The sequence below is a fragment of the Vombatus ursinus genome, unplaced genomic scaffold, assembly GCF_900497805.2.
Source record: "Vombatus ursinus unplaced genomic scaffold, bare-nosed wombat genome assembly UNPS02005659.1, whole genome shotgun sequence".
NCBI lineage: Eukaryota > Metazoa > Chordata > Mammalia > Diprotodontia > Vombatidae > Vombatus > Vombatus ursinus.
In genome coordinates, this window is record NW_020945437.1 from 25,926,504 (window position 1) to 25,941,808 (window position 15,305).

General features: G+C 48.1%; 1 long non-coding RNA gene across 1 annotated transcript; it reads left to right on the plus strand.

Moving 5' to 3' along the window:
* The first annotated feature begins 973 nt into the window (after positions 1 to 973).
* LOC114032663 lies at positions 974 to 7,250 on the plus strand. The gene is made up of 5 exons (XR_003567860.1): positions 974 to 1,682; positions 3,310 to 3,360; positions 3,961 to 4,024; positions 4,252 to 4,401; positions 6,906 to 7,250. It is a non-coding gene; the product is annotated as an uncharacterized LOC114032663 (long non-coding RNA).
* The last annotated feature ends 8,055 nt before the right edge of the window (positions 7,251 to 15,305 follow it).

Sequence of the window (15,305 nt, forward strand, 5' to 3'; positions counted from 1 at the left end):
TTCCCAGCAGAGCTGACGAAGAGCTGGGGGCCCTGCTCATAGGCCTAGAGCTGGGCCTTTCCCCTCACACAGTCATCCCTCAATTCCAGGCAGCTGAGATGTGTGGTAGATAGAATATTGGACCAGGAGTCAGGATGACTGGGGTCCACACCCTGCCTCAGATGCTTAATAGCCTTGTGATGCTGGGCAAGTCACTTAACTTCTGTTTGCCTCAGTTTCCTCATTTGTAAAATGGGAATCATAATAGCTCCTACCTCACAAGGTTGTTGTGAGGATCAAATGAGATAACGTTTATAAAGTGCTTTGCACTTAAGGTATTTTGCGAATGCATCATCATTATCATTATTTGTTCTCCACAATGATCAAGTGGGGCAAGGGAGGAGTGAAACATCAGGTAATGGGAAGTGTTCCCAGATTTGGAATTAGAAGACCTAAATCCTGTTTAGGGTTCATCTATCTAATGGCTTTTAAAGTTGTTTCATCCTTCTGGGCCTCATAGTTCCCCTCTCTGTAAAAGGAGAAAGTTATACGTATCCTGCCTACCTCGCAGGGTGACTGTGAAGATCAAATCAAGTAACACTTTAGAAATAACCATAAAATGTTATAGGAACATCAGCTACCATGATGATTGATTGCCACGGTTGCCACTTTGAGTAGGTAGCGCCTCCTTTCGGATAAGCGCTGTCCATACTGTTTCAGCCAATAGCATGGCTGGTTGAGTTGTGAATGACAGGCTGCAGATCTTTGAGAGTTGACTGTCTGATGGTGCCAAGTGTGGGGAGCCCCAAACCTTAGGGGAGGGGGGCACAGGGGAGGGAAGGAGGGAACTCAAGAATTTGTGGGAATGCAGATGACAAGAGCACATATTGATTGGGGAAGCTGGGTTCAGTTGGATGGAGAGCAGAGTTTCCTTGAGGAGGTTTCATGGAGGAGGTAGCCTAGTGTTTTGAAGGTTAGAGGGGTAGGACTGGGATTGGGAGTCATGGTGAGAGAGGAGCTGGGAAAGATAGTGAGGTAATAAGAGGGATAGCAGGGACCAAGTGGGGTGACCTGGGTGTTTCTCCCAGCTTTCTGTTTGACTTCGAATATAACACTCCCCTTTTCTTTGTCCCTTAGTTTATCTCTTGGTGTGACAAATAAGGGAGCTAGTCTCTAGTGGTGTCTAGGTGATCTTCCAGATCTGACATTCTCTGTTCTCTGTTCTCTGTTCTAAGATCCCTCCCATCTCTGACATTCCCTGTTCTAAAGTTCCTCCCAACTTTGATATTTCCTGTTCTAAGGTCCCTTCCAGCTTTGATGTTCTCTGGTCCCTCCCATCTCTCACATTCCCTATTCTAAGGTCCCTGCCCAGCTCTGACTGTTCTAAAGACTTTTTCAGTTTGGATTCCCTGTTTGGGTTTAGGTACAGGTCAGATTTGAGAAGCAAGAAAAGGAGATGGGAGCTTGCTTAGGGTGACAGGAGACTGAGCTTCACCTCGAGGCCAGTGGGAACATGCTCTGTGTTGTTTACCTTCCTAGACCCAGCCTGAGGGAGCCCTCTCACTCTGTCTTTTATCCTCCCTTCCCTCTTCTATCCCTGTCTGGCTTCCCTGCTCTTAGAGTCACAAGCCAGAAAAGGAATGGCCCATAAAGAGCCTCAAAGTCTACCTGGGGGTGAAGAAGAAGTTACGACCACCTACCTGGTAAGTCCAGGAAAATGTCAATCAGTCAACCAGTCGACCAACCAACATTTATTAAACACTTAACATTTGTGTGGGGCACTGTGCTAAGCACTAGGATAGGGGTGGGGAGCCTGTAGCCTGGAGGCCACATATGGCCCTCTAGGTCCTCAAGTGTGGCCCTTTGACTGAATCCAAACTTCCCAGAAAATATCTCCTTAATAAAAGGATTTGTTCTATAAAACATGGACTCAGTCAAAAGGCAGCACCCAAAGAGCTAGAAGAGCACATGTGGCCTCAAGGCCGCAGGTTCCCTACCCCTGCGCTAGGGCTACAAAGGAAAGCAAAAACAGTGCCTGCCTTCACGGAGCGTATTCTCGTTGGGGAGACAGCATGGAAATAAATACTCTCAGAGGGGAGGCAGTTGGAGGAACTGGGAAAGGACTGCTTTTGGCCGGCAGCTGGATTTTGAGCTGTCCTGAAAGGAGCCTGGGGATTTAAGAGGTGTGGGTGAGGAAGGAGGGATAGGAAGTGTTACCAGCATGACAGTTGAGCTAATGCAAAGTCATGGAAATGTACGGTGGAGGGTCACATCTGAAGAACAGCAAGTTGGCTCATTTGTCTAGTTGGTAAAGTGAGTGGAGGGGGGAATAAAGTATGAGAAAACCAGACTGATGGGAAGGGGCCAGGTTCTGAAGAGCTTTCATTACCAGAAGGAGGACTTTGTATTTTATCCCGGAGGGAACAGGGAGCTGATGGAGTTTACTGAGTGTCTGGGGGCAAAGAGGTGATGTGGACTGACCTGTACTTAAGGGAAATCACTTTTGCTGCTGAATAGAGGGTAGATCAGAGTGGAGAGAGACTTGAGGCAGTAAGAGCGATTTTGGAGGCTATTTCAATAGTCCAGGTCAGTCAGTCAGTGAGCATTAACAGGATCCTGCTATGTACCAGGCACTCTGCTAAGCACGTCTAGGAATGAGGTGAGGCGGACCTGAAGTAGGGAAGGTGGCCAGTGTTAGTGGAGAGATACTAGGGAGGTAGAAATGATAGGACTTGGCATTCCCCAGGGCAGATCTCACCAGAGAGACATGGTAATTTGGAGGCTCCTGGTACATGAAGGAGACAGGGCCCAGTCCTCAGGGAGCCCCTGGTCTTTGAGGTCAGGCTCTTGAGTACTTTGAGATGTCAGAGAGGAAGGAGAGAAAAGGAGAGGTCTATGTTGGCTGGTGACAATGGAGGAGGATGGTGAGACAGGGGGTAGATCTCAAAAGTTGAGATTTGGAGGGATGCAGGGAAGACTAAGGGACCCATTCTGGGCAGGGGAATACCTTGGCAAAAATCACAGAAGCAGGAATGAGAGGAGGAGCTTAGTTTGAAACATGGTGAGTAAGGGTCCAGTGGGTGGGGGGTGTCCCTTGGCAAGAAGGGCCGAGCTCTGGACTTTTAGCTCATGGGTCCCCTGGCTCCCAGCCCCTGACATGTGGCAGATGGAGGGAAGAGAAGGCATGCAATTCCCCATCTACTTGCCTGCGGGTTCCCCAAAGATCTCCATGGCAACCCAACGATGCTGCCTGTTGTTAAGTGATGAAGGCGGGGTGGGGGAGACTTGCCCCCGGCCCGAATCCCTCACCTGTTTTCTCTCCCCCTGTAGTTGGGGTCTCACTGTGGTGCACGAGACGGAGAAACACGAGAGGCAGCAGTGGTGAGTAGGGGGTTCAGGGCTCCAGTCTGAGGTAGCAGATGTGGCCCTGGGGCTGAGTAATGGGGATGGAACACACGTAGTAGATATTGATCAGAGCCCTAGCCTAGGAGGTGGGTAAAGGATGGCATCTCCTTAAGGAGGAAGATGTGTTGTAGGAGGAAGAACAGTCTGGCAAAATGGAAGGAGTATGAACTCTAGAGCCCAAGAACCTGAGTTCAAATCTCACCAAATCTCTAATTTTTACTAGCTGTGTATTTGTGGGCAAGTCACTGAACTGCTGCCTGCCTCGGTTTCCTCATTTGTAAAATGAAGAGATTGGATTAGATGGTTTCTAAGGTCCCTTTCAGCTCTAAAGCTGTGAAGCTTTGAACCTAAGATTTGGATAAGAGAACCCAAGTTCACATCCTGGCCCTTCTACTGGACTGCCTGTGTAACTTTGGGCAATTCCTTTCTTCTTTATGGGTCTTGGTTTCCTTATCTGTAAAGAAAGAACGCTGTACTTGAAAATTTCTAAGGTCCTGAATGGGGAGCCCAGCTTGTCCATTTCCCAGGCTTCAGTAAGATGTGTTTCACGTACCACTCACACCCCTCTTGCTTTAGGTACCTTTGCTGTGATACCCAGATGGAGCTCAGAGAATGGTTTGCCACCTTCTTCTTTGTACAGGTATTGGGCCAGGAGGGCCAAGGCTGGTGGGGAACCAGGAGGGGAGAAACTTGGAGAGGTTGGGGAAGGGAAATGGCCTGGGAGTGGGTGGGGTTGGCAGAAAGGTCTGGGAAGGGAGGAAAGGAAGGCCAAGGAACAAGGTTAGTGAGTCTTAGGAGTTTGATGGTTGAGTCATGTCACCCACTGACCTATTCTGGCTCTCCTGCCTGCTTGCTTGCCTGCCCCAGCATGGTGGGACCGTCTGGCCTTCTGAGCCCTCAAGAGTGGTTCGGCCTATACCTGAGTCGAGGCTGGGCAGTGTGTCACTCATCCCCCTGAGAGGCAGTGAGAATGAGATGAGGAAGAGTGTGGCTGCCTTCACTTCTGACCCCCTGTCTGTAAGTAAAACCCTCCTCCCCCTCACCCCTTTCCTACCTTTCCCAGGGGAAGCTGCCTTGGAGGCAGAAGACTGGAGAGCATGGCATCCTCACCTGTTCTGACCTGTTTCCTTTATCTTCCCACACTAATATCTTAAACCAGTGAAGGTCCTCTTCATGCTAAAGGCCTGAAAAGAATCAGGCAGCAAGCTGAAACAAAATCAGGCATCCGGCCTAGTAGAAGCTGGGCAAGAGGCTTAAAAGAAGTCGGGTGGGAAGTAGGGGCTGGGTCCGAAAGAAATGTGCTCCTTCGAAACCCTGCAAGTGTCTTCCCTCCCTACCCCTACCGTGAGCCCACGGAGCCATTCCCACAGGTCTTACATGTCCCTTCCCCTCTCACCCCCATTCCCCACCATGTGCCCAGGAGACCAGTGAGAATAGGGTCTCTGTCTATCCCTTCAGCTCCTCTGGAATGTCTGAGAGTGAATTGGAGGGATCCAAGCCCAGGGTAAAGGGTAGGGTGGGGAGGGGATTCCACTGTGGTGTAAATGGCCTGTTCCCCAGGTGTCTACTGTTTTACCCCTTCCTTTTCTTCTAGGATGTTTGGGTTCCCTGGATAGATACAAAGGCAGGGGAATGGGAAACCTGGATTGGAGCAGTTTTGCTTTGGGAGGGATATTGAAAGAGTTAAGGGATAAGAAAGGAAGAATTAGCATCTTATGAGGTCATGCTTACCTCCCTCATCCTCTTAAAGTTTCTCCGCTCTTAACTACTTAAGCTGCTTCCTTTCTTGTCCTTCATCCTTTTAAACTGTGCCTCCCCCAAAGTTATGTCATCTTCAGGGACCACTCCTACTCCCAGTCCTGGCAATGCCAGTTACTAGCTGTGTGACCTTGGGTAAGTCACTTAAACTCTGTGGGCCTTCCTCCTCTGCAGAATGAAAGATTTGGATTACGTATGGTTCTCTATATGGTACCTATAGATTCTAAATCTCTATTGCTGCTGGTATGATGGAAATCTGGACTGGGAGCCAGAATAAATTAGCTTTGCCATTTACTAGCTCTTTGACCCTTTCTCTTTCTAAGCCTCAGTTTCCCTCTCTGTAGAATGAGCATATTTAAAAAGATGTGAAGCTCTTAGAGCAATTGACAAAACAAAAAATCATTTAGGTTGACCATCAAAGCATGAATCCCAGAAACTGGTTGTCGAGCTTAAAGTCACCTTGGAACCCAGGGTCCTTAACCTGGGGTCCAGGAACTTACACACACACACACACACACACACACACACACACACACACACACACATGCATATACATATATACGTATATATATACACACTCATACATATATACATATAGATAGATATAGAGATAGAGATATAGGTATCTATTTTGATAACTATATTTCACTATAATTGGTTTCCTTGGGAATCCTATGCATTTTATTTTATGCATTTAAAAACATTACTCTGAGAAGGGGTCCCCTCGGCTTCTCCAGACTGCCTAAAGAGAGGTGCATGATGCCAAAGAGATTAAGGTAAGAACCCCTAGTCTAGAACAGACTATCAGAGTTGGGAAGGACCTTAGAACATAGACTGTCAGAACTAGAAGGGACATAGACCGAAAATGCTGGAAGGAACCTTAGATTGTTAAAAATAGATTGTTAGTGTTGGAAGCAGCCTTGGAACATAGAATGAAGAGCTGGGAAAGACCTTAGGACACAGAATGTCAGAGCTGGAGGAGACCTTAGAACACAGATAAGTGGAGCTGGAAAGGACCTTAGAATATAGATTTGTCAAAGCTAGAAGGGACTTTAGAACACGCAGAATGTCAGAGCTAGAAGGAATCCTGTTGTTGAGTCACTTTTCAGTCATGTCTGACTCTGTGACCCCCATTTGGGTGTCCTTGGTGAAGATACTGGAGTAGTTTGCCATTTCCTTCTCCAGCTCATTTTACAGATGAGGAAGCTGAGGCAAACAGGGTTAAGTGACTTGCCCAGGGTCACGCAGCTAGGAAGTGTCTGAAGAAGATTCTTCCTGACAGCAGGCCTAGCACACTATCCATTGTGCCACCCAGCCGCCCCAGAAGCAAGCTTAGAACCCTTAGTCTATCTGCCTCCCTTAACAACCGCCTCCCCACCCCCTCCCCAATCTCTCATTTTGCTGAAGCCCAAAGGATTTGGCCAAGATCCCAGAGTGAATGCTTAGGCTAGAACCCAGGTCACGTGACAAGTACACTCTCTTTTCCCTCTACAGAATCCCCTCTACTCCCTTTGCAAAGTGGGTGGGAGTCACACCCAGTCACCCCTATCCTGTCCTCATTTTCTAGTTTCTTGACCCCTCCAGTCTTCCAGTCTCCTATTATTCCAGACTCTCAAAGCTGGCCAAGACCTCATAGGCTGTGTTGTCTGACTCTTCCTGAATGTTCCGAGCCTATCTGCAGTAACCTTTCGCCCCTCCGCTTTGGAAAGGAGCGGGGCCACTTCCTTCCCCACTCATGACCCGTTTGCTCTTCTTTTCGACAGGCCCAAAGCCCACCGTGACCAGGTGCTGCCCCCTCGCTCCTCTGATATGAGAGGGGTCCAGATATTCTCAGTCTCCACGAGAGAGAGGTGTAGGCCTCGTGGGGAAGTCCGGTTACAGCTGCTCATCCCATCAAGACTCTCTGTCCTGGACTTTGTGTGTGTTACAGAAGACGAGTCTCAACTCCTAGGGGTCTGGGTGGCAGGGTTAGCTGTGGAGCGTTGGAATGGCTGAGGGCAGACTATCCTGTTTTTCCCATTTTACCCTCTACCTACTCTTCTCCCTTCATCCGGGACCTTTTTTAAAAAACAAATAATATAAATATATCTGTATATTTTAGCCTGTGACTAGGATGCTTGTATTTGGCATGGCATGATATGATTTGTGTTTTGGGGACCGTGGAGTACGTGGAAGAGGAGGGGATTCACACACAGTCTAGAGCAGGGGAGGGGAACCTGCGGCCTTGAGGCCATATGTGGCCCTCCAGGTCCGCAAGGGCGGCCCTTTGACTGAATCCAAACTTCACAGAACACATCCCTTGAATAAAATGATTTGTTCTGTACAACTTGGACTCAGTCAAAAGGCTGCGTCCGAGGACCTAGAAGACCACGTGTGGTTTCGAGGCCGCAGGTTCCCCACCCCTGGTCTAGAGGATGCCAGGGGGTTCAGTGGTCAGAGAACAGTGAGACAAATTGTAAATTGGATTGCTGTGGACATCAGTGACACCACACTGAAGCCAACAGACTTAGCCCTGTTTTTCTGGAAGGGGAAACTGAGGTTTAGGATGAGGAAGGGATATGCTCAAGATGTCAAAGCCTGGGATCAGAGCCTAGCCCTTTAGCAAGCCCCAGCTCGGTACTAACACTGGACAGTGTGAGTCTCCAGGGAGTGGCAGGGACCTTACACTCCTTCAGTCAATACAGTCCAGCGTTTCCCAGGAGACGGGCAGGGATAATAAGCCTTTCTGAGAAGCCCCTGAAACTTCCTGGGGAGGTGTCAGATGCCTGCCTGCCGAGGCCCAGAGCTTCATCATTCCTCCCCCATGTAGTTTATCCTACAGCTCCGAGAGGACCTCAGTAAACCTGAGAATCTTAGAGCTTCTGCAACCAGAAAATGTTAGAAATAGAGAGACAGGGGCAGCTAGGTGGCGCAGTGAAGTCAGGAGGACCTGAGTTCAAATCTGTCCTCAGACCAAATATTTGACACGTACTAGCTGTGGGACCCTGGGCAAGTCACTTAACCTCGATTGCCAAAAAAAAAAAAAAAAAAAGAGAGAGGCAAAGAACCTTGGTATCCCAGAACCTCAAGACTATAGAATCTTAGAGAGCCTCTTATTAATGGATTAATTCATTCTTTTATTTCTAGTCTGGACTTGTTATTTCATTCCTCTGGGGGACTTCCGGTATGAAAATTCACACTCCTAATTTGGATTCGTCCCTCGTCAATAACTTTAGCTCTAAGAGAATTGATTGCTTAGGGCATTGAGAAGTTAAGTGACTTGCCCAGGGTCACACATCTAGTCTATGTCGGAGGTGGACCTTGAACCTGGGTCTTCTAACTCCAAGACCAGTCCTATATCCACTGTGGTGACTTTAGGGCCCTGCAGTCCTTAAGCCACAGGGTTCAGAACCTTAAGGTCGTAGGTCCTTAAAATCATTAAAACCTGGAACCTAGAAGCAGTGGAGTACTGAGGTCTTAGAACTCGGGCAGGAAGCGACATCAGAGCCCGTCTAATCTTCATTCAAAAGTTGGAGAAGTTAGGGCCAGGGAAGCTGAGTGCTTTGCCAAGAGCACACAGGTAGTAAGTGACGGGTGGCATGTGAACCCAGGTCCCGTGATACCTCATGGAGTCTTGACTCAGCATTTACAGAGAACCTTGGAGATGATCAGGTACAACCTGCCTTGTCGTTCAGCTGGCTATGATGGGTAATTCAATTTAAATCGCCGTGTTGGCTGTACCTGCTAAGGCCTTTCTCCTCCAGGAAGTCTTCTCTGACTGCTGTGGGGCAGTCAGATCCTTGCCTACTTCTGGGCTCCTAGCCAATCAAGTCTGGACCCAGGAATCCAGCTCAGGATTGTACCTTCCCTGCCCCATTCAGCTCTGTTTTCCACCATGTTCTGGGTCTCCCTTCTTGGGAGATTACCTGACCTCCCAAGGATTCATGACCTTGAAGAGTGGGATCCTGTGGTGTGTGATGAGCTTGGATGGGTGTTACCTAGCACATCCTGGGCAAAGGCTGAGAGCCTGGGGTGTCTGTTCCCAGCTGACCAGAAACAATTGATGTTGAGATCCAGAGCCCATTGGCAGAATTTAACTGGCCATTTCCTTGATTTATGCCAGTCGAGCCCTAAGACTAGACTAGACTCCTTGGGGGCTATGATTGACCCCTTCTGGACACACGGAGTGCTTTTCCCTATCCCTAATTCCAGGACCAATTGGGATTGGTTAGCCTGGAGGAGAGAAGTGGAACATTGTAGCCGTCTAGTATTTTTAAAGGCTGTCGTGGGGAAGAGGGATTACACTCAGGGCGGAACCAGGAATAATGCCACCAGGAGGTGGCAGAGAGGAAGATTTAAAGAAAAACTGAAGGATTTGAGGTCTCCAAAGTGGCTGCTTCTGAGTCTTCTTCACTGGAGGTCACCAAATGAAATCTGGATTGACTTTTTGTTGGGTATGTAGTAAGGGAGACTTTTATTCCCTCCCAGGGTTGAGCTAGAAGCCCCCAAGGGTCCTTTCCAACTCTGACATTTCTTGATTTGATTGAAGGTGGGTAGCTTTCTTTCTAGTGACCAGTAAACACCAGATGGACCGGAAGTTCTTTGCAGAATTCCTTCTGCTGAATCTAGAAGCATTTTGCTCTGTCCCTCCCTTGAGGGAGGCAGAGAACAATAGTGGATACTCTTACTCAATCTGGGGGACCCCATTCAGGCCCTGCCTCCAGTCCCCTGGGTGACTCTCCCTTTAGCCTTAGGGAAGCAAAGCTAGCCGAATTGAGCACAGCTGTCCACCAGGTGGCAGTGTGGGATAGTACACTCCGTACCTATTTGCTCGCCTCCAGTTTTTACCCTGAGCCTTTTGTGGGGCCCATCCGGGTTCAGCTCCAGATCTTGGAGGGTGTGATAGGAGCCGACCAGGACCCTGTCCTCAGATAGCACTCAGTCCACTTAGGCATCCACAAAGTGATTTGATTATACATTTGATAGTTTAAAAGGGCTACTGGGAGACAAGATTGAGGGGGGCTTATGGGAAAGAGAGCATTTCTAAGGGGTAGGGGTAGGTGAGGATCCCCCCTGCCATGTGAGGAGAGCCTTGAAGGATGGGAGAACTCCAGTAGTTGGAGATGAGGGGTGAGAAGAAAGACATTTTAAGGCAAAATAAAGTGTCTTAGAGGTGGGAGAATGAGGAGACTACTGGGTGGGTGGAAAATCTTCAGTTTAGCTGATCAGTGGAGATAGTGTTTGGGAATGGGGAGTCTGGAAAGAGAGGGTGGAACCAGACAACAGGGAGACTTGAATGCAATGCTGAGGCAATCTAGACCAGCTCGTGGGGACTTTAGAGGACCCGTGGTAGGTTCTCAAGCAAGGGAAGGATGAAGAAAGATCTGGACTGTGGAAAGGTGATTGTGGCCCCAAGTGCAGGAAAGATGGAGGGAGGAGGCCATAAGGTAGCTCCAGTCTTTAGGTAAGAAAAAGAGGGGTCCTAGGCTGGGTAGGGGTTGTGGGGATGGAAAGGAGGGGACACCTACCTTTCTCCCTCTCTGTGCCTCTGTCTCATTTTCTCCTATTCTGTCTTTCTGTCCTACTGTGCTTCTGCATTGTCTCTCCATCTCTCAAGGTCTCTTTCTCACCATCTCTTTGTCTTTTTCCTATGACTCTATTTCTTGTTCTGTGTGTCTCTGTCCCCTTCTGTGTCAGTTTCTGCCTCTGTCTCTCCATGTCAGCCTGTCTCTTCCTCCTCCTCCCTGTTCTTGACAAACTACTGATTGCTCCCAATGGGCCTGCTCTGGGTGTGTCAGGATGTGGATAAAGGGGTCAGAGGAAGAGACAAAATGAGTGGATGGTCTTTAACCTCCATCCCCTCTCAGACTCCGTAGAGCTGGGGGATGATCACTGTTGCGGAGGAAGGGAAGGGCCAGGCACTAGATCTTCTCAGCTCTTGTTCATTTGTTTCAGTCATGTCTGACTCTTTGTCACCCCATTTGAGATTTTCTTGGCAAAGATACTGGAGTGGTTTGTTATTTCTTTCTCCATACTTCTGTCCCTGAATATATTCAAACAGCTCTTCAAATTTTTCCTCTTCCAGGGAGACTTCCTAAATTGACTGGGGGGAGGTCTCACAATCCCCATAGTCCCTTTCTGCCTAAACATTCATTCAACAAATATTTGATAATATACCTGTTAAGTGCAGGGACTAGGCTAGGATTGGAGAGACAGACATGTCCTACCCTCATGGAGACCTAGCAGAGTAGACCAAGGTCCTGCCCTAAGACTGATAGATGAAATAGAGACATACCAATAATACCATAAACTTTGGTACCAGGGTCATGGGAGGAGGCCAGACAACTGTGGGAGCTCAGAGGAAGAAGAAAGCACTGTCAATTAAAGGTTCAAGGAGGGCTTCCTGGAAAAAGTGGTGCCTTCTTGGGGATAGAAACGATGGATGGAATTTTCAGAGGTGGAAAATGGAAGCTGGGGTGTGTGTGTGTGGTACAGGTAGGAGGAAAATATTCAAATTTACCAGCCCTGGACAAACTACACCCTCAGGTGTGGAAGGACCTAAGAAGTGTAGCTGCTGAGCCCCATCAGTGATACTTGAAAGATCATGGAAAACAGGAGAAGTACCCCGGAGCTAAAAAAGGAAGGATTCCAATTTTTTAAAAAGGGAAGAGAAGGGAATTTGCAATGTTTCAACCAGTAAGCTTGGCTTCAGTTACTGGGAAGATTCTAGAACAGATCATTAGCAAGATGGCTGGTGAAACTCTGGAAGAGGAAGCAGTGATCCCAACAAGCACCCTGGCTTCAGAGCAAGTCACAATCTCAAGTCTTTTATTTTTTTTTTAAAGAGTGTTACCAGAGACAGGGGATGGTGTAACTGTGTTGCTGAGATTTTACCAATTTGGGTAATCATCAAGTGACTATGTGCCAGGCACTGTGCTAAATGATGCAAAGAACAGGCAAACAGTCCCTGTCATCAAGGAGCTTACATCCCAATGGGAGTCACCATGTGTAGATCTGTATGTACAAGGTGAATAGAGACTAGATGGGAGATAACCTTAGAGAGGATGGTACTAGCTTCTGAGGACCAGGAAAGGACCCTGCAGCAGATGGCACTTGAGCTGAGTGTTAGAGGAAGCCAGAAATCCCAAGATGTACAGGGGAGGAGGGAGAGTATTCCAGGCATGGGGGACAGCCAGAGCAAAGGCATGGAGTATAGTGTGAGGACACCAAGTAGAGTTGTACGGTTGGAATATAGGAGGCGTGCAGGAGACTAATTGGTCAGCTGAGTGCTGTGGTGGATAGAGTTCTGCTACCAGAGTCAGGAGGACCTGAGTTCAAATTTGACCTTAGACACTAGCTTTATGACCCTGGCCAAGTCATTTAACCTTGTTTGCCTCAAATTTCCTTATCTGTAAAATGAGCTGGAGAAGGACATGGCAAGCCACTCTAGTCCCCAAGAAAACCCCTGATGGGGCCATGAAGAGTCAAACACGACTGAAATGACTGAATAAGCAGGAGAGTGTCCGTGTCCGTGTGTGTGTGTGTGTGTGTGTGTGTGTTAAAAGACTGAAAAGAGAGAGGTAGAGGCTGGGTTATGAATTATCTCCTTATTCTGGCAACTGGACAATAGTCCAACTAGATGCACAATTAAACTAGTTGAATGGACCCTAAGTAGAGTGGTTAATGGTTTGATTTAAATTTGGAAGTAAGTCTCCAGAGGAGGCAGTGTCAGGCACTGGAAAAAAGCACGGATCTGTCAATCCATGGACTTGAATTAGAATCCCAGCTCTTCCACGTGTACCTGTGTGACGTTGGGCAAGTCTCTTACCTTTCTTGGTCCTCCATTTTCTCATCTTTAAAGTGAGGGTACTGGTCAAATGGCCTCTGAGTTCCCTTTCGTCTTTCTACCTATGATTCTAGGAGGAGCATCCCAGGGAACTGAGCTTTTGGACATTGTTATCAACAACAGAGAAAGGCACACATACATAGTGTGCTTAGCAAATCTGGAGATGACCCCAAACTGGGAGGGATACTTAACCCTCTGGAGGAAAGAGTCAAGATTCAGACAGATCTTACCTGGCTAGACTATTGAGCTAAATCGAATAGGAGTAAATGTAAAACTTTATTCCTGGGTTCAGAAAAATCAGCCTCATAGCTTACAAGACTGGGGAGGCATGCATGGTCAGATGGTGTTGTTGGAAAGAGCACCAGGTCTGGAGTTAGAAAGACCTGAGTTCAAATTTGACCTCAGACAATTACTAGGTGGGCAAGTGTGTGACCCTCGGCAAGTCACTTGACCCTGCTTGCCTCAGTTTCCTCATCTGTAAAATGTGCAGGAGAAGGAAATGGTGAACCACTCCAGTATCTTTGCCAAGAAAATCCCAAATGGGGTCAAGAAGAGTCAGGCATGACTGAAATGACTGAACAACAACATAATCCAGAGGAGGGCAACTGGGGGGGGTGAGTCCATGCCCAGTGGAGGTCATTTGATAAAACTGGGGATGTTTAGCCTGAAGCAGAGAAGATTAAGGGGAAACTTGTTTGCTGCCTTCAAGCATTTGAAAGAGTTCCCTGTGGAAGAGGAATTAGACTGTTTCTGTTTGGCCCCAGAGGACAGAAGTGGGAACGTTTGGTGGAAGCTGCAGAGGGGCAAATCTAGATTTGGTGACTGGCTGCCCATATTCAAGAGGGATGGTGACCCCAGAGGCAGGGAGGCTGGTGGCTGCTGCAGTTGTCCAGGCAGGAGGGGCTGAGGCCTGTGCCGAGCTGGGGGCTATGGAAATGAGAAGGGACCGGATGCGGAGACATTGTATAGGGGCTTAGAGGAGACAAGACTTGGGGTGGGCCCAGGACCCGATTGAGGTTGGGGTACATTGCTGAACCAAGTTACTTCTTCCAGGATGACCGCTATGACTAATGGAAGGAATATGCACTTTTATTCCAGAGTACAACCTAGATCTCTGGTTGGCAGATGAACATATTCCAAGTGGTTGCTCAGCAAATCTCCCATTGATCAATCACGCCTCTCCCCCCGCCCCCCACTCCTTCCAGCTGTCAGCTTCGTCAGTTGACTTCCTTCTCCCTGGAGAAGACACCCACGGCACTGGCTGCCAGCCTAAGCCCGTCCCTGTATGACTCTTCTGGTGGGAATCTAGTGTCTGGAGTAATCTCATACAACTCCTGGCCTCTAGGATGAGACCAAACCCAGGACAGGACCATAAAAGAGCAGTGGGTCACTGGAGCAACAAAGTCAACCCTTCCTCTACCCCCCAATGAAAGGCCACTTTATAATGCATTTAGTAATGTAGATTGGGGACCCTACCAAAGAGGGCTTATGGATACCTGCTCCCTCTGCCATGAGATTAGTAATAAATAACACTTTAATAATTGCTAAAATTTATATCATCAAAAAATTTATATCATCACATTCTTGTTGATCTCCCCTAGCAGCCAGTAATTAGTGGTGTTATTTATTACAGTTAAGAAAACCGAGGTGGTTAAGGGGCTTGCCCAAGGTCACATAGTTAAGTAACTTCCCGAGGCAGGATTTGGCCCCAGGGCTCTCCTAATACAAGGTCAAACATGCTTTCCTCTCTACCCGATGCCTCTCCTACTGAATCTAAAGAAAGTTTTTGGCTGCTGTCAGGACAGGGCCTGACCTCAGGGATGGATCCCAGCCTAATGCGGATATACTGACAGATCCTGCCTTACAGACCCTCTGGGTCTAAGGGTCTTAGTCACATGCAGACTATTTTCTTGATCTTTTCCCTGAAGTTCCCCACCAAGATACCCAATTATACACAGGCATGCACGCACACACAGACACACATACCCTACCTTTTGAACTACAACTAGGAGCTTTTTGTACCTGGGTCCAGAACCCCAAACCACACTCAGTGTAAGCAGCATGAGCCCAGCCTCAGTTGAGGAGAAGGCACAACTCCAGTCCTTACGCTTAGGCTCTCTATGCATCATCTTTTGCTTTTAGGAGACCATGGAGGGAGGGAGGACATCCCTAAGGCAGGGCAATGGGGGCTTTCCTCCAAGGCTCTGAATTTAGAGGGCACCAACAACACTCGAAGTTCTTTAATAACTGGAAACAACAAAACTTGGCACCTACTTAACTAGAATAACTAGTGAAAATGTGAGGCTCCTGTTCTTTCCCCCCAGCTCCTTTCATGCCA